The sequence below is a fragment of the Rousettus aegyptiacus genome, unplaced genomic scaffold, assembly GCF_014176215.1.
Source record: "Rousettus aegyptiacus isolate mRouAeg1 unplaced genomic scaffold, mRouAeg1.p scaffold_m13_p_15, whole genome shotgun sequence".
Lineage (NCBI taxonomy): Eukaryota > Metazoa > Chordata > Mammalia > Chiroptera > Pteropodidae > Rousettus > Rousettus aegyptiacus.
In genome coordinates, this window is record NW_023416290.1 from 27438571 (window position 1) to 27461486 (window position 22916).

General features: G+C 36.5%; 1 protein-coding gene across 5 annotated transcripts in view; it reads right to left on the minus strand.

Annotated features, from left to right (window-relative positions):
* Positions 1 to 16111, minus strand: part of TRIQK (triple QxxK/R motif containing) — a 107475-nt gene extending 91364 nt beyond the window's left edge. For 2 of the 5 annotated variants that reach the window (XM_016136209.2, XM_016136210.2), the window contains exon 1: positions 15662 to 15886. The gene's annotated coding sequence lies outside the window, so the exon portion shown is untranslated. Of the gene's footprint in view, positions 1 to 15661; positions 15889 to 16011 lie in introns of those variants that run through there. The other 3 variants (XM_016136211.2, XM_016136212.2, XM_016136213.2) reach the window with 3 other exon arrangements.
* Between the last annotated feature and the right edge of the window lie 6805 nt (positions 16112 to 22916).

Genomic DNA, 22916 nt, shown 5'->3' on the forward strand with positions numbered 1-22916 from the left:
CACCAGCATGTCTGAGCAAGGGATACATGCATAAAAGCTACCACAGGAATTGAAAAGACAACTAGATCAGCAGAATGAGTTTTAGCAAGAAGAGTGAAAACCTCAAAAAGGACCAAATAGAATTTCTGGATATAAAGAACACACTGAAAGAGATTAAAAATTAAATGGCAAGCTTGGGAAGTAGAGTCAACAAATGAAGGAAAGGATCAGTGACATCGAAGACAGAAATCTAGAAATATATCAGAAGGAAAAAGAGTGAAACTGAAGAATGAAAACTAATGAAACAGAAATACAAGAACTAGCTGATACCATAAGGAAAGGAAACATAATAATGGGCATTCTCAAGGAGAAGAAAAGGAGCAAGGACTAAAAAGCATTTTCAGACAAATAGTGGACGAGAATTTCCCAAATCTAAGGAATGAACTGGAGCTTGGAATTCAAGAAGTCAAGAGACACCCAATTATCTCAACCCAAAAAGGCCTTCTCCGAGACACATTTTATTAAAATTATCAAAAATCAAAGACAAAGAATTCTCAGGGTAGCCAGGGAAAAGAAGACAGTAACCTATAAAAGAAAACTCATTAGATTATCATCGAACTTCTGAGCATAAACTTTGCAAGCCAGAAAGGAGGGGAGTCAAATATTCAAAATATTAAGTGAAAGGAACTACCAGCCAAGAATAATATCTCCAGCTAAGCTCTCCTTTAGATATGGAGAAATAAAGACCTTTCCAGACATACAAAAATTGAGGGAACTCTCCACTATGAGGCCTGGATTTCAGAAAATACTGAAAGGGGTCGGCACACCTAAAACAAAATGACACACACACACACACACACACACACACACACACACACACAAAAAAAAAAAACTAGGAGTAAGGCAACTAGCAGACAGAGACGCAGAGAAGTACAACTCTTACTATGAACAGGGCATTCATTATAAGCTTAAATGATAAGAAGCGATTTGCTATAGCAAGATAGTAATGAACGTTCAGCATACATAGGAACAAATTGAGACAACAAAAACAGAAAAGGGGAGAATTTAAAGATCCATGTCCTCAAAGGGGAATGGAGATAAGGCATGAGCAGAAAAAATACTATCCTCTACATACTCGTAATGGTAACCACAAGTCAAAGATTCAGAACTGAAGTATATAACATAAAACAAAAAGGACCAGAAGAAAAACCCACAAAAGCCAAAAACAAACAAACAAACAAACACAAATATAAAAACAAAAACAAAAAACTGACATACAAGGAGAAGGAAACTAGGGAAACACCAAGCTACCAGAAAACAAAATATAAAATGATTATAGGAAAACCTCATATTTCAATAATGACCCTAAATATAAACTGAAGTCACCAATAAAAAGGCACAGAGTTGCAGATTGGATCAAAAAACAAAACCTAACCATATGCTGCTTCCGGGAGACACACCTGGGATCCAAAGAAAAATATAAACTCAAAGTGAATGGGTTGAAAATATTTCAAGCAAATGGCATTCAGAGAAAAGTGGAAGTAGCGGTACTAACATCAGAAGAAATAGACTTCAAAATAAAAAACGGTAAAGAAGTATTGAAGGACTCTTCATAATGATAAATAGAATCATACACCAAGAAGACATAACACTTATTAATATCTGTGCTCCCAATCAGGAATCCCCGAAATATATAAAGCAATTGCTAATAGAACTAAAGGGACAAAGAGACCAAAACGCTATCGTAGTAGGGGATCTAAATACCCCACTGTCGGATACACACAGGTCATTCAAATAGAAAATCAATAAGGAAATAACATCCTTTAATGACACATTAGACCAATTGGAAATAACTGACATTTACAGAGCCCTTCATCCCAAAACAGCTGCTTATACATTCTTCTCTACTGCACATGGAACATTCTCAAGGATTGACCACATACTGGGACACAGAGATAGCCTCAACAAATATGAGGGCTGAAATCATACTAACCATATTCTCTGATTGTAATGCTTTGAAGCTGGGAATCAACTGTAAAAAGAAAATGAGAAAAACCACAAATACATGGAGATTAAACAACATGCTACTGAAAAAATAAAAAGAGAGATCAAGAGATACATAGAAACAAATGCTAATGATGATACAACATATCAAAACTTTAGAAACACGGCAAAAGCGGTCATAAGAGGAAAATTCACATCATTACAGGCCTATCTCCAAAAACAAGAACAAGCCCAAATAAACAACATAATGTTTCATCTTAAAAAACTAAAAAAAGAAGAACAAATGAAGTCTAAAGTCAGCAGAGGGAAAGAAATAATCAAAATTAGAGCAGAAATAAATGAAATTGAAAACAAAACAAAACAAAAAAATAGAAAAAATAAATGAAACAAAGAGCTGCTTCTTTGAGAAAGTTAATGAAATTGACAAACCTCTGGCTAGACTCCTAAAGAAAAAAGAGAAGGAAACAAATAAACAAAATCAAGGATGAAAGAGGAGAAATGATGACAGACACCGCAAAAATACAAAGGATCAAGTAAGAATATTATGAAAAATTATATAACACCAAATTTAGTAACCTAGAAGAAATGGACTGGTACTTAGAAAAATACAATCTTCCTAGACCGAATCAAGAAGAACTGAAAAATCTAAATAGACTGATTAGTAGCATGGAAATTGAAACAATCATCAAAAAACACCAAAAAGTAAAAGTCTAGGACCAGATGGCTTCACCAGTGAATTCTACCAAACATTCAAAGAAGATTTATTATCTATTCTCCTCAAACTCTTCCAAAAAATAGAAGAGGCGATACTTCCCAACCCATTTTATGAGGCTGATATTACTCTGATACCAAAACCTGGTAAAGATAACACAGAAAAAGAAAACTGCAGACCAATGTCTCTTATGAACACAGATGCAAAAATCCTAAATAAGATACTAGCGAACCAAATACAGCAACATGTTTAAAAGATTATACATAATGATCAAGTGGGCTTCATCCCAAGGGCATAGGGATGGTCACTTTATGCAAATTTATTAATGTGATATACCATATAAACAAATTTAAAAATAAGAATCATATGATCACATCAATACATGCAGAAAAAAAATAACAAGATATAGCAACCATTTATAATCAAAATTCTTAACAAAATTAGTATAGAGAGAAAATTATAAAGGTCATCTTTGACATACCCTCAGCCAACATTATACTTAATGGTGAAAAACTAAAAATTTTCTCTCTAAGATCAGGAACAAGGCAAGTCTGTCCACTATCGCCACTATTATTCAACAGAACATTGGAAGTCCTAGCAAGGGCAATCAGACAAGAGAAAGATATAGAAGGCAACTAAATATAAAAAGATATAAAAGTCATCCAAATATGCATCCAATTTCCATACTGCTGATTGATCTATTTAGATTTTCCATTTCTTCTTTATTCAGTCTGGGAAGGTTGTATCTTTCTAAGTTCTTGTCCATTTCTTCTAGGTTAGTAAATTTGGTGTTATAACCTTTTTCATAATATTCTTATATTATCCTTTGTATTTCTGTGGTGTCTGTCATAATTTTTCCTCTTTTATCCCTGATTCTGTCACTATTTCCATATGACAGTTCTATATAAAAAACCCTAAGGACTCCATAAAACTACTAGAAACAATAAGCTAAAACAGTAAAGTTTCTGCATACAAAATCAATGTTCAAAAATCCACAGCATTCCTATACACTAATAATGAAGTTTCAGAAAAAAAGTGAAAAAATAATACCTTTTGCAGTTGCAACAAAAAAAATACTTAGGAATAAATCTAATGAAACATGTGAAGGACCTATATAATGAAAACTATAAGGCCCTAATAAAAGAAATTGAAGAAGATACAAAGAAATGGAAAGATATTCCATGTTCTCGGATTAGAAGAATCAACATAGTTAAAATAGCCTTATTCCTAAAGCACTGTACAAATTGAATGCAATCCTCATAAAAATCCCATTGGCATTTTTTGAAAAAATAGAACAAAAAATCATCAGATTTGTATGGAAGCACAAAAGACCCTGTATCACCAAAGCCATCCTGAGAAAAAAGAACGAGGCTGGAGGCATCACTCTGCCTGACTTCAAATTATACTACAAAACAACAATAATCAAAATGGCATGGTATTAGCAGAAAAACAGACACACAGGCCAGTGCAACAGAATCAAGAGTCCAGAAATAAACCCATGTTTATATGTGCAAATTTTGTGCCAAAAAAGAAAAAAAAAGCCTAAAACATACAGTGGGGAAAGGAAAGCCTCTTCAATAAATCGTACTGGGAAAACTGGAAAGCCACCTGCAAAAGAATCAAACTACACTGTTGTGTATCACTGCACTCCAAGATTAACTCAAAATGGATTAAGTACCCGAATATAAGACCTGAAATAATAAAACATGTAGAAGAAAACATAGGAACGAAACTCAAGAACCTTGGGCTTAGTAAGGATTTTATGAATTTGACCTCAAAGGCAAAGGAAGTAAGAGCAAAAATTAATGAATGGGACTATATCAAACTGAAAAGCTTCTACTCAGCAAAAGAAACTGTCAACAAGGTGAAGAGATAACCATCTGAATAGGAAAAACTATTTGCGAGCAAAGCCTGTGATAAGGGCCTAATATACAAAATATATAAAGAACTCATACAAATCTATAACAACAAAAAAACAATCCAATCAAAAAATAGGCAGATGACCTTAACATACACTTCTCCCAAAAAGACATACAAATGGCCAAAAAATATATGAAATGATACTCGACATTGCTAGGTATTAGGGAAATGCAAATCAAAACCACAATGAGATAGCATCTCACACCTATTAGAATAGCTATAACCAACAGGACAAGTAATAACAAATGCTGGAGAGGTTGCAGAGAAAAAAGGAACCCTCATACATGGCTGGTGGTACATATACATGATGGAATATTACTCAGCCATAAGAAAAGATGAAATAGTGCCATTTGCGACAACATAGATAGACCTTGAGAAATCATACTAAGCAAAATAAACCAGACAGAAGTTGAAAACCACATGGTATCATTTATCTGTGGGTTATAAACCTAAAAACAATAAACAAATAGGACAAACAAACAGAAAATCATGAACACGAACAATAGATTAGTGGTTACCAGAGGGTGGGGGGAAGGGGGATGGTAGATAGAGTAAAAGGGATCAAATATGTGGTGACAAAGAAATATATATATATACATGCCTTACTGCTAAATTATATACCTGAAACTTACTGGATTTCATTAATCAATGTCACCATAATAAATAAAAAATAATAATAAAATAGAATAAAATAAAATAAAGAGAATAAAGTCAAAATAAATTACAGACTTAAATAAATATAAGACCCAAAACCATAAAATTCCTTGAAAAAATATAGGCAGCAAATTCTCTGGCATTGCTCTTAGTAATATTTTTTCTGATATATTTCCTCAGGCAAGGGGAACAAAAGAAAAAATATACAAATGGAACTACATCAAATAAAGTTTTTGCACAGCAAGGGAAACTGTCAACAAACAAAAAGACGACCTACTGAATGAAAGATGATATTTTCCTGCCATATTCTGAGAAGAGGTTATTATCCAAAATTTGTAAAAAAAAATTCATACAAATCAATGCCAAAAAACAAAAAATCCAATTTAAAAAAAAAATGGGCAGAAAACCTGAATAATAAACATTTCTCCAAAGAGGACATAGGGATGGCTAATAGACATATGAAAAGATATTCAAGGTCACTAATGATTAGAGAAATGCAAATTAAAATCACAACAAGATATCACCTCATACCTGTTGGAATGGCTATCATCAATAAATCAAAAACAAGTGATAGCAAAGATAGGGAGAAAAAGGAACCCTCATACAGTTTTGGTGGAATTGCAAATTGGTACAGTCACTACGGAAAACAGTTTGGAGGGTCCTTTAAAAATTAAAAATATAATTACCTTATGAATCAGTAATTATACTTCTGGGTATTTAACAAAACAAATAAACAAACAAATAAACAAAAAACAGTAGTTTGAAAAGATATATGCACTCCCAGGTTCATTTCAGTGCTATTTACAATAGCCTATATATAGAAGTAATCTAAGTGGCTATCAATAGGTGATTGGATAAAGAAGTTGTGGTAAATGGAACATACAATGGAATATTAATTAGTCATTTTAAAAAAATGAAATCATACCATTTGCGACAACCTAGATGGACCTAGGAGGTATACACTAAGTGAAACAAGTCAAAGACAAACACCAGATGATCTCATTCATATGTGGAATCTAAACAAACAAAATAGAAACAGACTCATAGAGAACAAACTGATGATTGTCAGATGGAAGCGGGGTTGGGAGGCTTGGTAAAAGAGATGTAGGGATTAAGTACTAACTGCTTGTTATGAAATAGTCACAGGGGTGTAAAGTACAGCATAGGTGATATTATCAACAGTATTTTAGTATGTATAGTGCCAGATGGATACTAGAGTAATTGGGGAGAGAGGAGATCACTTTGTAAATTATATAAATGTCTAATCACTATGCTGTACACCTAAAACTAATATAAAGTAATATTGAATGTCAACTCTAATTGAAAATAAATATTTTAAATAAAATAAATAAATAAAAATTATTTCAGTTATTTAAAGCCTGATCACCTAAGCTTCTAGGGTAAGTAGGGAATTGTATACAGATTCTCCTTCAAAGAAAAATTTGTTATAAATAGGACATAAGTGGATATAACCCAAGGCAACTTTTGTTCTATAAAAGTATAGTCGCAGCATTAAAAAATTTTAGGATTTGATATATTCGAAAACAGTTAAGAATCATTATTCTGAAATATAAATCTGATCATGATATTCTATAGTTAGAAACCTAAAATGAATTCTCATTGCTACAAGATGAAAATTGCTTTGCACAGCATATCAGCCTATGTCAGAAGGACTTTATTGCCTCAACTCCAGCCACTTCTCTCTAAATTATGTTCCAGTCACTGAACTTCTTTCATTTCCCAACCACATGATCTTATTGGTAGCTTTGTGGCTTTCAAATCTTGTTCTTGTCTTGATGTTATCTTAATCCCAGCTCTATCTACCTTGAATTCAGGAGCATCCTTCAAAATCTCATTTCAATGCTACTCCCTTTTTTTAAAAATTCATCTATACATACCAAATCAACCTTTGCTTCTTATCTGATTGACATATAACTCAGGTATTACACAGTGTACATGCTTAATTCTATAAGTATACAGAATTTTGGCATATGATGGTAAGGTATTCATTATTTCTTATAATAATGCAATATTAACTGATTTTTGCCTTCGGAAATAAAATTCTAAAAACTTTACATACATTTTGTTTCATTTAAGACAAAGATGGAAAAAAAATGAGTTACTAAATGTAAAGAATAATAGAGTCTTGTTTTTATCCCCAGTCCATATGAGACCAAAGAGACACTGAGGTAAGCAGAACACTGAAGGGCAATAATTGAGTATATTTGGGTCCTTTGAACTGAAAAAGAAGAGTTCAGTGTTATACCCTAAATTTTAGTCTGAGTCAGGAGTTGCACTTTTTCTGTAATGCCCAAATCATAACTACTGTAAGCTTTTTGGGTGGAAAAGCAAAATCAAGTTATAACAGTGTTACTGTAGATTTGTAGTGCTATCAGAAGCAGTGCAAAGCAATTAGAGCACCAAATTTGCACCTCTATTGCAACACTCAACACCACTGTTTCAGTGCAAAAGCAGCCAAAGACAAATATGCAAAAAAATGAGTGTAACTGTGTTCCAATAAAACTTTATTTATAAACTATAAAATTTGAATTTCATATAATTTTCACATCACAAAATATTATTTTAGTTTTTTCAACTATTTAAAAGTGGAAAAACTATTCTTAGTTCCTGGGTCATACGGAAACAGACAGTGAGCCAGATTTCAGCAGGCAATGGGTAACAGTTTGCCGACCAATGGTTTAGGTTTATTTTTAAATCATTCTTACTCTAAAATTATCAGGTTTCACCTTTGGCATAAATAAATCAGAAGATTACAAAAGTTTACTAAATCTAGACTATTGTTATTGAATTTTTATATTACATATCTTCTCTTGAAAGCAAGTTTATTACATTTGTAGTCAATTTTTAACTGTATTTAACATAATTATTTAAAGCTATCTCTGTATTAGAGGACTGTAGGATACACCATCAGTTTAAATATATATATGGCTTTTGTGTTTATATTATATCATCTTTTAATCACTGTTGTATATCTTAATTTCTTGTTTGGTTGGTTGGTTGTTCCTCTGAAAGCAAACAGGATGTAGTTTAGAGTACTTTATATACTTAGGAGTCATTTACAATTGCTGTCACACAAGAAATATGAACTGCATAAAAAAGTTAAACTATAAAAACATTGATCAGTTGTCTTCTGGTATTTAATGCTACAGAAAAGAATTCTGAGACCAGCCTAATTTTTGTTTCCTCATAGTAATATGGTATTTTTCTCTCTAGATATATAAAAAAAATTTTCTTTAGCATCATAATTTAAAACATTTTTGCTATTTTCTCTTTGAGTTGTCACGTCTTACATAAAAAAGCCCTTTCTGCATTCATAGGTCTTTTTCAGCTCAGAAAAGTTTTCTTTCACATTAACTCTTTCTTTATTACTTTTTCTTCAAATGTACTGTTTTCTTCTTTAGAAACAAATCTATATTGTAGTCTCTTTTTTAGAAAGCCCAAATATTCTTACAATGGATTTCATTTTTTTTCACCATATACCATCTTCTTTTCATAAATCCAATATTTTAGCTAGAAGAATTTTTCAAGTCTATTCTCCACATCAATTAAATTTTCTACTGTAATATCAATTTTCTTTACTGCATCAAATATGGATTTTAATGTGATATTGTGGTAGGCAGAATAACATCCCCACCAAAGATGTCCAAGTCCTAATTCCCAGAACTTGTGAATATGTTACTTTATATGGCAAAAGGGACTTTGCTGATGTGATTAAGTGAAGAACCTTGAAATGGAGAGATTATCCTGGATTATCCAGGTGGCTTTTTAAAAATGGATGACTTTTTCTAGCTGTAGTCTGAAAGAGATTTGACTACAGAAGAATAGTCACAGAGATGCAATGTTGCCGGCTTTGGAGATGGAGGGTGGGAGCCATAAACTAAGGAATGTGAGCAGCCTCCAGATGCTGAAAAAGGCAAGAAACCAGATTGTCTCTCAGAGCTTCCAGAAAGAAATGCAACCCTGCCAATTTCATGATTTCATCTCAGTAAGACCTATGTCAGACTTCTGAACTACGGAACTATAAAATATCTCAGCTATGGAGGTTCTCCCTAAGGAGCAAGGGGTCCAAGACCCACACCAGGATCCCCAGCCTAGGGTTCCACTACCAGGAAAAGAAATCTCCACATCTTCCAGCTGTGAAAACCAGCAGAGACTGTGGCTGAGTGAGACAAAGGACAGCTGGAGTCCCAGGAGTTCCCTTTAAAGGGCCTGTACATGGTCTTACTCACTGATGAATGCACTTACTCTGAGCTCCAGCACTAGGACAGCAGCTCAAAAGGAATCAGAAACCTACAGGGAGGATCTAAATTGTCTGGTTTCAGGGCGAGGACTGAAGGGGCAGCTTACTCCCAGACAGAAGTGCTGGTGGACAGTATTGTTCCTTCACTGAGCCCTTCCTGTCCGGGCATCCTCCACATCTGAGTCTCCATCAACCTGGCTAACACCATTCGCCCTGCCCTGGTAATTCCTTGAGGTCATACCTCACCCAACATGTGGGCCCACCCACGGCACTTCCAATGGCTTTTCTATAAAAATAGCTTTTCTTGGCTCCTGCTACAGATTCTCCTAAATTATCTCAAAGGTTCACTAAACCCAAACAAGCAGCATCCAAGCTCTGCATGCCCTATACCCCTTGCCAAGCAGCCCCAAGCCCAGTACCAGCAGCAGCAGGCCTCGGTTCTCAGCTTAGCCTCTCCCAGACACCACCAAGCCCAGCGCTGGTTGCAGCCATCTGCAGGTTGCTTGGTGGTTCATGCCAGGTGGCCCTGTACACAGCACAGGCTGTGACTAAACTTGGCCTGCAGTGGGGCCCCTCTCAGGAGACCCCAGGGCTCACACAACCAGTGGCCAGCTTCAGACCCAGCCAAAGTACCACCTGGGTCTGCATCCGAGGGGCCACACACCCAGATGGCAGACTGGGCAGACACCAAAGTCCTACTAAAGCAAATCTTGCTTCATAAGGTCAGCTTCTATATAACAGCTTCTCCATTATATTCACAGCCAGTTCTCACAACCAATCAGCCCAAGGGTCAACCCCATCCACTGATGTGCAAACAGCAACCAAGGCTCAACTACAATAGGAGGGTACACACAATCCATACAAGGGATACCCATGGAGCATCTGGTTGGTTCAGGTGACCAGGGAGACTATGCTGCTGGGCCTCATAGAACACCTGCTACATAAGGCCACTCTACCAACACCAGGAGACACAGCAGCCCTGCCTACAACATAGAAATAAACACAGAGAGGCAGCCGAAATGGGGAGACAAAAAAACATGTCCCAAATGAAAGGACAGGACAAAGCTCCAGAAAAAGAACTAAACAAAATGGAAACAAGTAATCTACCAGATGCAGAGTTCAAAACACTGGTTATAAGGATGCTCAATTTCTCAAGTGATAAATTCAACAAAGAGATAGAAAATATAAAAATGAAGATAGAAAATATAAAAAGAACCAGTCTGAAATGAAGACTACAATAACTGAAATGAACAGCTCCTCTAAGACTGTCAGCTAATTTCTCAACAGAAACTTTGCAGGCCAGAAGAGACTGGCACAAATTATTAAAAGTGATGAAAAGTAAGCACCTACAACCAAAATTACCCTATGCAGCAAAGCTATCATTTAAAATTGAAGGTCAGATAATGAGCTTCTCAGACAAGAAAAAGCTAAAGTTCATCAACACCAACTCAATATTATTAGAAATTTAGAGGGACTTCTTTAAGAAGAAAAAGAAGAAAAATGATCGAAAACATGAATAATACCTATACTAAACAAAATAGACTTTAAAACAAAGGCTATCATGAGAGACAAAGAAAGATCCAATAACAGCACTTTTGGTATTTATAGGAAGAAACCCAAAACACTACTTCAAAGGGATATGTGCATTCATATATTCATAACGGCATTATTTACAATAGCCAAGGTATGGAGACAACCTGTGTGTTCTTCAATGGATGTATGGATAAAGAGGTTTTACATATATACAATGAAGTATTACTCAGCTACGAAGAAGGAATAAAATCTTGCCATGTGCAGCAACATGGTTGGCAGAGGGTACTGTGCTGAGTGAAGTAAGTCAGACAGAAAAGGTCAAGTTCCCTGTGATTTAACTTTATGTGGAATCTGGAGAACAAAATAAACAAAACAGAAACAAATTCATAGATACAGAGAACATTTTGATGGCTTCCAGATCAGAGAGCTGGGTTGCAGTAATGTGTGAAAAACAAGAAGGGATTAAGAAGTACCAATTGGTAGTCACAAAATAGTCATGGAGATGCAAAGTATAGCATAATATATACAGTCAGTAATATTGTAACAACTATGTATCCTGCCAGATGGGCACCAGATTTATGCAGTAATCACTTTGTAAGTTATATAAATCTCTAATCACTCTGTTGTACACCTGAAACTAATATAATAGTGTATGAACAGTGACATTAATTTTTAAAAATTAAAAAAAAAAAAAACATGACTACATATGAACAAAGACTAGGGGTAAATGTGGCCTATTCTCATGTCTCTACATGAAGGAACTCCCACTGGAACAATGGTTCTTGTTGTGAGAGACGCCTGCAGTCATGGCAGGATGCCTGGTGCTTGGAGCAACAAGGTCACACTACAGGGAGGGTGAACAGGCCTTACCTATTCTGGGACTTCTTGCTCTAGGCACAAGGATAACAAAAGGGGGTAGCTGATAACAGGGTGGTGGCCTTGAGGCTGAATTTGGGAGTTGACTGTAATCTGTAATTACTAATCTGATTGTAACTAATAGTAATAACAAAAGACAGCTTTGTGAGAGAGAGAATAAAAAGCCATGGAGACAGGGGTGGGGGAAACTAGCATTGCCATTCATCCCCTCTCCCTTATCCTTGTTAGTTAATGCATTTCCAGACTCCGACTCTTCTGACTCTTCTTCCTAACCATCTCCAGGACAGTTCTCAATGGAGATGTTTTTGGCATTGAAGTGGGGGAAGGAAATTCTTCATTGAGCTGGTAGATATCTACATTACATAATATTTAATACCCCTATCCTTTAGAATCCCAAAGCTGTAATAATTTAAAATCACCTCCACGTACTTCAAATGGATCAGAGGTAACACTCAGGATGGAAAACCAGAGCACTAGATTCACAGCCCTGGCCCTCTCCTCCTTATTCACAGCTTCCCAACAGGAGAATTATCCGATCTATGGCAGAAATCCATTGCTCCATATTACTGCAAGTAGAAATAACCTACTATAAACCTGTAACACCAATGGTTTGCCTTCTTTTACTTCCGCTCTACCTTGGACCATGGAAATCACTAACTCTGGGTAAGTGTATCTGTTCTGCACACCAAAATTTTCTCTAGACTGGACTAACGTCCAGGTTCTAAGAAAGGGAGTAGTTGCGGGCAGGAGGTACTAGTACTCATTTCTGGTCTCCCATCTAAAGTACTATAAACAAACAGCTCTTTAGTAACAAAACTGATATTGCAAACTCCACTTGTCTATTTACAAACCCAGGAAAAGGAAAGAGCTATTATTTATTGACTCCTTAAAAACTCTAATTCTATTAGAATGCTCTCTCCAATCTATTTGTCCTTATTACAGTTCCTCCACGAGAAATGAAATGAGTAAAAAAAGGGATAAATATTTGTTAAAAATAACAGGCTCAAAATGCTAAGCCCCATGTCACCAAACCAAGACTCAATTATAGTTTCAGCTCTCCCAGAAATGGAATCGTAAACCAGTCTATTAGAAATCACCTGATCAACATTTACTAGTTAGGTCATCTGCTTCATAGGCCCCTACAATCCACTAAAGAAAAGCAACCTTGCAATAACCAATCTGCTTTTTGGCCAGTACAAATTCCTGATTCCCACTGCCCTCTGCCTATAAAACTCTTTCATTTTATACAGTTCTTCAGAGTTCCTTTCTATCTGCTAGATTGGATGCTTCCCAATTCAAATCAACTCAATTTACTTAAATAAACCCTAAAAATTTTTAATATTTCTCAGTTTATCTTTTAACATACTAAACAGATTGAATAAAATTGTGTTAAAGAAATAGCAGGTGCTCCTAAATGCTCATGTTTATTACAAAAGCAATGTATGTTTCCCTCTTCAGTTTTTTCCTTATCTAATGAAATATTGACTACTAATGCCAACTTCTAGTGATAAATTTGGGCAAAGGAACTTGAGCAAAGAATTCTATATATAGCCTTCCATTTTAATATAGAAACCAGGAAAAGAGCCATACTGGAGCCAACCACAATATTGTTTAGCCACAGGATATTAAAATGTTATAAAAGATCATTCACTTAAGTTGAAACAAAGAAGTAATGATATTCCAGTGGTATATACTAAATGTAGTAGTCATCTTTTCTTTGTCCAAAATGGACTTTAATAAAAAAGAAAGTTTAACTATTTAATGTTTTTTTCAAAAAACAATTGAATATTTTCCTAAAATATTTAATAATATCTCTCTTCACTTGCTTAAATATAGAAATATCCTTTAAGAGAATGATCAAAGGGCATTTGGAATAAAATAGAGTCTACATGGTTTTGAAATACAGCAACAATTTATCGAGCATTGGTAGCTCCTGTATGATAAATGCTTTTAAAAAAGAAAGAGAAGAGAGAGAGACAGAGAGAGACAGAGAGAGAGAAGAGAGGAAAGGAAGGAAGGAAGGAAAGAAGGAAGGAAGGAAGGAAGGAAGGAAGGAAGGAAGGAAGGAAGGAAGGAAGGAAGGAAGGAAGGAAGGAAAAGAATTGGGGCATAGCTTAAGACCCTGAACTAAGGTGAGCTATGATAAGATGCATGGGGAATGAAGGAAAAAGACCCAACTATGTTTCCAGCCATATAGCTTTGGATATAAATTACCCAGACTCTGTTTAGGGTTAGGCGAGGGGAAAGAGTAATTTCCTTATTCCTTAAGAAGTTTATAAAAAGCATATGTTCTTAATTTAGGGTCTACTTATGCTTCAAATTGTGTTTTTTTCTAAGGAGAGAGTCAATAGATTTCCTTGGCTTATCACTGTTACTGAAAAGGTCATTAATCATTGAATTATAAGGTAATCTTTCCCAGTCTTTTTGTTATATGTGTATTCTTGAAAATATCTGGTGATGTCAAGGGGGGAAAAAGTGTCATGTAAGCCATTTCAGGTACTAACTAACCAGAATTAACAAGGATTCAGTAATGAAGAGATGAGTGATTTTCTTTCCTATTTCTAAATAACCCAAAGATAAAAGAAATTACAAGGGAAGTTTGAAAATAAGATGAATAATCATAATTAGTGTTTATAAATTCAGATCACAGACAAAAGTACAGATTAAAAGCGTAATCAATAAAACTTTCCATCTGTGTAGAGCATTACTTTAAAAAATGCTTTTAGTTATTCCTCCTTACTTTTTAGGAAAAAAAAACACATAAGTACCCCCACTTTACAGATAACAAGTATGCGGTTTATTGTCCAAGAAAAACATCTCCTAACCCTGCCAGTTTCCTGACTCCTAGGCCAACGTTCTCCCCAGTGTTAACAGCCAGTAAAAGCTTTGTTCTTGGGGATTTATACAGTAAACCTACAGAATAAAGGAAAAGTAGACTTATAGCTCCTTTGTTTTCTTTCTGGAATATTTATTCTGCTAAATCATTTGGGACCAGCTGATTATGAGCAAGTACAAGATTTGAAATGGTTATCTGTGGTTACCATCTCATAGACCATTATTAAATATGAACCAGTGAAGCAAAAAGGAAGGACTTGTACATTTGATATCACTCTGAGAGCTACAGTAGAAACTGAAAGGGAGATCACATATTGTCCAATAATGAATTGCCTCGACTTCTGGAGAAGTTCCTTGAGAGCCAATGGGCAGCAGCAAGAAAAACAATTACAGGTAGAAGAAATCAGATCTCCTCTCCCCCTTTTCCCTTGAGTTCAGACAGTCATTGAGCACCAGGAAAAGACACTACCCCCAATCCCCCAATAAAGCCACCTTATGCTGCCTAAAGTTCTTCTCTGCAAAGGTTTAGGTCTGTAGAGACTTGTTCACTAATTAGGGCGGAGGAGAAAACTGGAATAAAATGGAAAAGGAAGGCCTGAGCGAGAAGTACAGAACCCAGAGAACTGAAAAGTGAAACAAACGGACGCGAATTAACTAACAGCATAAAGGAGCCAATCCCTAGCCGAATGGAGGCCTTGGGAAGTAGGTGAGATTAGGTTGCCAAGGCCCAGCTGCCCCCACCAAACACGCTGGCTGGGCTGGAACCGTGCGTTCCTTAGCAACCGCTGCGGCCCCATCCACTCGCCGCCCGAACCCCGCGCAGGTCATCCCTACCCCCTCTGCGAGCGCTCTGATCACGGGAAGGGGTCCTTAAGTCAAAACTGTACCTAATAGGTTTCCCGGGCCTGGGTTCCTCTTCTTCCTGATCCTCCCTCTCAGCCCAGTCCGCCCAAATGTCGCTCTCAGGAGTGGAACGAGAGTTTCCGAAACGCTTTGAGGGTACGTTAAAGAGGTGCGTCCACCTTCAGTCCTGGATTCCAACCTCCCGGGCAGGGCCTCCCCCACGCCGTACACACGTACACACGTACACACGTACACACGTACACACACACACACACACACACACACACACACACACACCACACCACCACCACCACCACCCCGCCCCCTTACCCCACCCCTAGAAGGACCTCCCCCGCCTCCCCAGAAGTCGCCTACGCCAGACACACACACACACCTCAACTCAGCCAAGGCAAAGGCTAACAAACTTCGTGTCCCGCTAGAAATATTTCTGTCCACAGTCCTGTCACTCAGAGGCAGGGGCGGGGCGAGCCACCCACGCAACTCTAACCCCAGCGAGCAGGAGGGAAAAGAGGCGGGGCTCCACGAAAGGAGGCGGGACCAGACCTCAGCATGCTCTTCGATTGGTCGGTTTCTCTCCCGCCTCTGCGCTGGTCCTGGAAGCAAATGCGAGAGCTGTGTGGCCTCTCCTTTTTTTGGATGGGAATCTCAGGCTCTAATACCTGTCTCAAACTTTGACTGTAGAAATTAAAAATAAGGGCTACGACTTGTTTTAGAAACATAAAATACAAAAATACCTTCTTTCGATTATTGAACCCTTCCTACCTAACACACAGTACCCATCCAGGGTCACGGGGCATTCCTAGATGGAAGTATGAACGGTCTTAGAAAATAATGTCGTTTGCCAGTTCGAGCTTTTCACAGATTAATCAACATAGGAAATGTGATTCCTGAAATATGATCAACAAGGTTTGGAGGTATACCCAGGTATCCAGTTTTCACACCTACAAAATGGGAAGAAATATTAGTTCTAACTTGGAAAGCATTTGTCAATTGAATGACTTATTATACCTTATATTCATATAATCCTCACAACACCTAATGAGAGATATTATTATCCATAGCCTACAAATGATGAAATTGAGACTCAAAGATTAAATTTATTCAATCCTTCAACTAATGAAAAAGTTCTTGCAGTCATTTTTATATTTGTTGTATACTGAATTGAAAATTCTTTCAAAAACATTATGCAACTTCCGGTTTAATTTTTCTCTTGTTCAGTTATAAATCACATTCCTCTAGGCCAGTTCATCATCGTAAAAAAAAAAAAAATGCCCTTAAGAGAGAGAAAATAGCATACAAAAGAACTGAATAAGCATAAATAGACTAACTAGCAAGTACTCTGAAATTTCCTGGATATCAAGGCCAGAAATTGAATTCGAGGTTAAATTTTATTTTCTCTCCTCCTAAATCATTTGGTAGTCTCAGTTTCTCTTTCACAAATAAAGGTAAAATGAGATTATAGTAAAATCTTAACCAGATTGGAAGTGGGAAGAGGGGGATGGTTTTAATAGTGAATTTTTTTCATCTATATTAAACCAATACCCAGAATTGTTTATCTTGTCAGATACAGTAGTTTTTTTTTTTTTAACTTTTGAATTGTTTATTTGGCTTATTTTTTAAATATATAAATTCTAAAACTATGTCATATCAAGACTGTTTGATAATGATGTGTTGTACATTCCAGTTCTGCCAACATTCCCATAATATTTCCCTGATTACAATGATGACTGGATGTATGATTGGGGCCATGGGGGCAAGAAAGAAAGAAAAACAAAAACAATACCTCTGGACAAGTGCTTTGAGATTCAATTAAAAAGTCTACCATACCATACTGTTAAAATAAAAGAAACATTCCGATTGCAAATTATTTTATGCTCCACTAAATTTTCAAATTCTTCTAAAAGCTTGCTAATTATGAATACCTCTGTACAAAATTTTTTTGATTTGTATAAATCATGATCCCCACTGTTTCTTTAATTTTTAAAAAATATTTGGGTTTAGACTAAAATGAAAGAGCTTTGATTATATATTAATAAGTACATTATATAAATAAATACCGTAAGATTAAATACAAGTGGTGAAGTATTTATTTGAATTCTTTTTCAATTGCATATTCAAATAAGTACAGTAAATGCATTGGTTTGAATATTCTACACATATAAGATTATACGTTTAAATAAATGTATTATGTGCATGCAAATGTGTAACCATTGAAATAAACACAGCTGTATATTCCCCATATGTATAGCTCCAGATGTTTGAAGCATACATTCAGATTTCTGGGACTCTACTCCTTGGTATCTAGTTAAACATCCAGCAGAAAACACTGTTCTACCATATATGCAGGAATAAATTTTAAAACTCTATTCACAGTGAAGAAATAAATTTAGAACAGTGAATAATGAGTCTCTAGCTGAATTCCTTATCTTGAACATATCCTTATGAAAGAGCTAGTCCTAGCGAGATGTTCTGCAGACAGTTTACTGATCTATAAAATGGGCACTAGTCAACTTACTCTATGTGAATGTGACTATTGCGAAGCAATCTTATAGCATCTTTCAAAATAATTAAATTCCAAAACACAATGTTTCCAATTAATTTTATTATATTTATTGGGGTGACATTGGTTAATAAAGTTATATAGGTTTCAAATGTACAATTCAATAATACATCATCTGTATATTGCATTGTGCATTCACCACCCAAAGCCCAAACTTCCATCACCATAAATTTGATCCCCTTTACCTTCATCTGCCTACCCCACCCTTTTTCTCTTAGGAAAATCTAAATTATTGTTATGCGTTTATGAGTTCATTTTTTTGTTTTATTAGTTTTATATCCCATACATGAGTGAAATCCTATGGTCCTCAACTTTTTAGTAGGAGAGTCTCATGTTATCCATGCCTCAATTATTTATTTTTCAATTTATGCTTCTACTCCAGTACTTAGAAAATATATAACGTGAAATTCCCCCATAGACACAAATGTATATTAGAAGAAATTAAGAAAAACAAACTAACTAAATAAGAAATAAAATCTATTTGATATTGATCAAGAAGTAAATTTCTTAATTTAAAATTAAAACATCTAGATATATGTTATGAATATGCTTATTTCTTTATCAGATAATGACGGATACATTATTTAGTTAATGTATTATTTAGTTAATACATTATTTAGTTAATTTATTTGCAGTAAGTTGAAATATAAACTAAAACCTAATAATTATGTGTGCTAACTTCTTTGGCCTAGAACAATATACAGTCAGATTGAAATTCAGAAAGAGCAGTTTGGATCATTTGCAGAAATTATGATTCTATCAAAAATATATAAAATTCATTGAGTATATTAAAATAAGAAATATAACATCAAATTACTTGACCTTGTTCAGCAGTTCTTTGTCTTAAATTTTAAAAGTTGAATTATTTAACTTGCTCTCTTAGTAGCTGGAATTGATTGTGTAATAGGTCAAATACACATACTGCTATTTCTGTGTGATGATCCTAGAACAACATCGGAAAAGTGTTCAGAGTGAATATTGTTTAAAACATTTAAAGAAATGATTTTTCATGTGAATTCATTTATGAAATCTCTGTGATCCCCAAAGTCTATGTTTGAAAGTCTTGTTTCTTACCTATAGTACTAATATTTAAACCCTTTAATATAATCTGAAAAATGAGTATGCTTTTCTTAAAGAAATACTTCTTTTTCAAAACTATAAAATTAATATATCTTAAAAACTAGTTTTAATTGATTTCTGTAATATTTACAATTATAGCTATATAGTATGTGTGTGTGTGTGTGTGTGTGTGTGTGTGTGTGTGTGTGTGTATAAAATAAACTCCTTGGAACCACCTTTTTAAATATATATTTTGATGTTTGTTTGCCTTTTGAATAATTGAATGCAAGATTGCCTCTGAAATCTAGAAAAAAATATTTATCTCAAAATATTCTTCAGATGACTATATAGAGAATTATTCCGTGTGAAAGATAGGTCACATATTACAAATATTTTGAGGATATAATTTCAAATGTATAGCTTCCAGTTATTTCTTTAACTGGCAAAAGACATGTAGGTAAAAGGAGCCCGTTAAAAATGTTTATATTTACTTTTTTTCCAGTTAATTGAAACTTTAATCCAATATGTCCGTGGCTCTAAAATGTTTCTGAAATCAGGATGCAGCCTACAAATAATTCTCTGACAGCATTTTTTTCCCTTCTTAGGGGTACACATAATAATAATGGCTTTTTCAGTTGATAGCTTCCTTATATCTATGTAGTAACTCATTGATCAGAGCTGCTCTGATCTTGTGCCTCTTCCCTTTTAAAATAATGTCTCCACATTCCTCACATCAGGAGAAAAGAGCAGCTGGAAGGTCTACACAGAAGTTCTCGCTGCTGCAGGGCAGAATTGAGGTACAGCATCTGGATGCACATTTGTCACTTAATATTATTGCTAGGATTCATCAGTTTTAAATCCATTTAGTATAACATTGCTAATAACAATCTTCCTACACTCCCCCTGTATATCACCCTTCCCAATTTCTCTAACTCTAGTATTTCAGAACCCCTTACCATAAAACATACTCTGTAAGATTCCAAACTTTTGAAAATTATTGAGATTTATTTTATAGCCCAGTTTATGATTTCTCTTGGTGATTGTTCCAAATCACTTAAAAAAAAAAAACATGTATTCTACAATGTTAAATGTAGTGTTCTATAATTCTAGAATTAATAATATATTCCCTTAAATTATTACTAAGAATCATCAATATTACATCTAGTTAATATTGCATATTCAACAGTGATTTCTCTATGCTCCTCCTCCACACTTTTCTCCCCAACTCAAGTATTCCAGAGCTAGAGTTTCAGAGTTTCACATTTCTCACACAATACTCCACACTTTCCATCCATACCTCACACTTCACAAATGTAAGAACCTTATAATTCCATTTCTCTACCCAACTCATCTTTTGTATAGTTGTTCTCATATGTTTCTCTTAAATACATTGTAAAACCTCAACTTAAAATGTAATTACTTTTTGATTCTTGGCAGAAGATGGCAGGCTAGGTAAAAGCTGTGTATGCCACCTCCCAGGTGAGCAGTGAAATTACAACCAAATTATAAAATAATCAATGTGCAGAATCACCTGAAATCCAACTGATCTTAATACCTACAAATGATAATATAAAGGAGCCAAATCAAAGCTGGCAGGAGGGGCAAATTTGCGAATGGGCTGGACCCACACCCACGGGTGGTGGAGGATGATAACAGGGAGGGAAAGTGGGGCTGCAGAGACTGCCGTGAAGGAGAGAGGGGGCCTGGCCTCATTTAGGGTACTCCAGCCCAGGGTCCCAACCCAGGGAAGAGGAGATTCCAATAACTCTGATTGTAGAAACCAGAGGGGATTCTGGCCATCTGGGTGAGACAGAAGGAGACTGAATCCCTGGATGCCTTTTGAAGGACTCACACACAGACTTTCTAAGCTGTGGACACTCACCCCAGTATGTCAGAGGCTCTCATCAAATTCATACCTAGAATGTCTGCATTACCTGGAGCCAGAAGGAGGGCTGGATGGGCAGCTACCATTATGCCTTAGCCTGGTCCCCCTACTGGGCAATCTACTGACTGCACCAGCTTGACTGTGCAGATCCCTCCCACAGAGCCATTAGGAAGCACTGGCTTGAGAAAATCAGCCTGCCTCACCCAACCTGCAGATTTCCTGGGGCTTTCATTGCTGGATGGGTGCCCCACCCTGCACAATTCAAGGGCAAGCATTTACAGCTGGCAGGCAGCGCTGTGAGTCACACTTCTGAGATAGTTTCAGGCAGATCACTGTTGCCAACATAAACTTGTATTGCATCCAGAGATCACAGGGGTCTGTGAGACCGCCCCAGATGGCAGCTGGTCTCACTGTGACCTGTGACTATAGCGGGAATGCCTGGGCACAGAAGTTGCAGCAAAACTGACATTGTATTGGCTAGATGGCCTTTGTCTCCCTGATATCCTGCTTCACCCAAGCCACAAAGTGCCTGCAATACATTGACAGGCAGCCTCCCTTGCCCTGCTTGGCTCTGGGGTTGTGTAGTCTGCACAGACAACAGACCTTGGCTAGCGCAATGAGCACATTTGTGGGAAAACAGTGTGGTTAGACCACTGCTGCCTGCATGAGCTGCAATATCTCTTGAGGGGATCACAGGAGTCTGTATCGGCCTGATAGCCCTTGACTCCCTGAGCTCCTGTCCCATCCAACACACAAAGGGCTCGCTGTACATTAATAAGTAGCTACACCTTCTCTGGGGTGGCACATTCAGGCCCAAGATGGGCAGCAGCCGACCTTGCTATGATTAGAAACTTGTACAGGTAGCTACAAAGATAGCACTGGCATGTAAACTGACAGTGCAGTGGCAGGAGAAATTTACTCAATAGACTGATGAGACTTCTTGGGCCCCTGTGCCACACAACAAGCATGTCACCCAGAGGCTTTTCCAGTTTCAGAGACGTACGGGTAACTGACAGGCAGTGTCAGACCTGGAGGAGTACTGATCTCTCTGCTAAACTGCCCTAGGTTAGGGACGGGGGAGAACCAGACTACTGCCTATAGCATTATCTCTTCCATTTATCTATTGATCCAGTATAAGCAACAACCATCTGTGGATTGCTTTGTAGTTCCCATCATGTAGCCTTAAACAATCAAAAGCAGGGGCTGACCTTGGCCTACTGGGGATCAGCTCCCAAGGGGCCATGAAACCAATGTATCCAGAGGTGGGCACCAGACCACAACAGAGAAACTCCTGACTAGCCCCATCAGTGGTACACACAAAGGGTGCTTGCAAAAAGTACACAAGCTTGCTAGGCAAAATCCTACTCAGTGGGCTCAATCCCTACTCAGCAACTCTTACCCTGTGGGTGCAGCCAATTCTCACAATTAGTCAGAGTGAAAGTTAATCCCATCCACTGAGGTACTAACAAAAATAAAGACTGAATGACAACAGAAGATCACACACAACCCACACAAAGATCATATGCAGAGCACCCAGCATAGGGAATCAGGGAGAGTGTGCCAGGATATCTTCCACATTAGGCCATCTGGCCAAGGTTGAGAGATGAAGCAAATATTCCTAACACAGAGAAACAGAGAGGCTAATAAAATGAGATAACAAAGAAACATGCCACAACTGAAACAACAGGAGAAAACTCCAGAAAATAAGCTAAATGAAATGGAGGTAAGCAACCTACCAGAGACAGAGTTCAAAATAATGGTTATAAGGATGCTC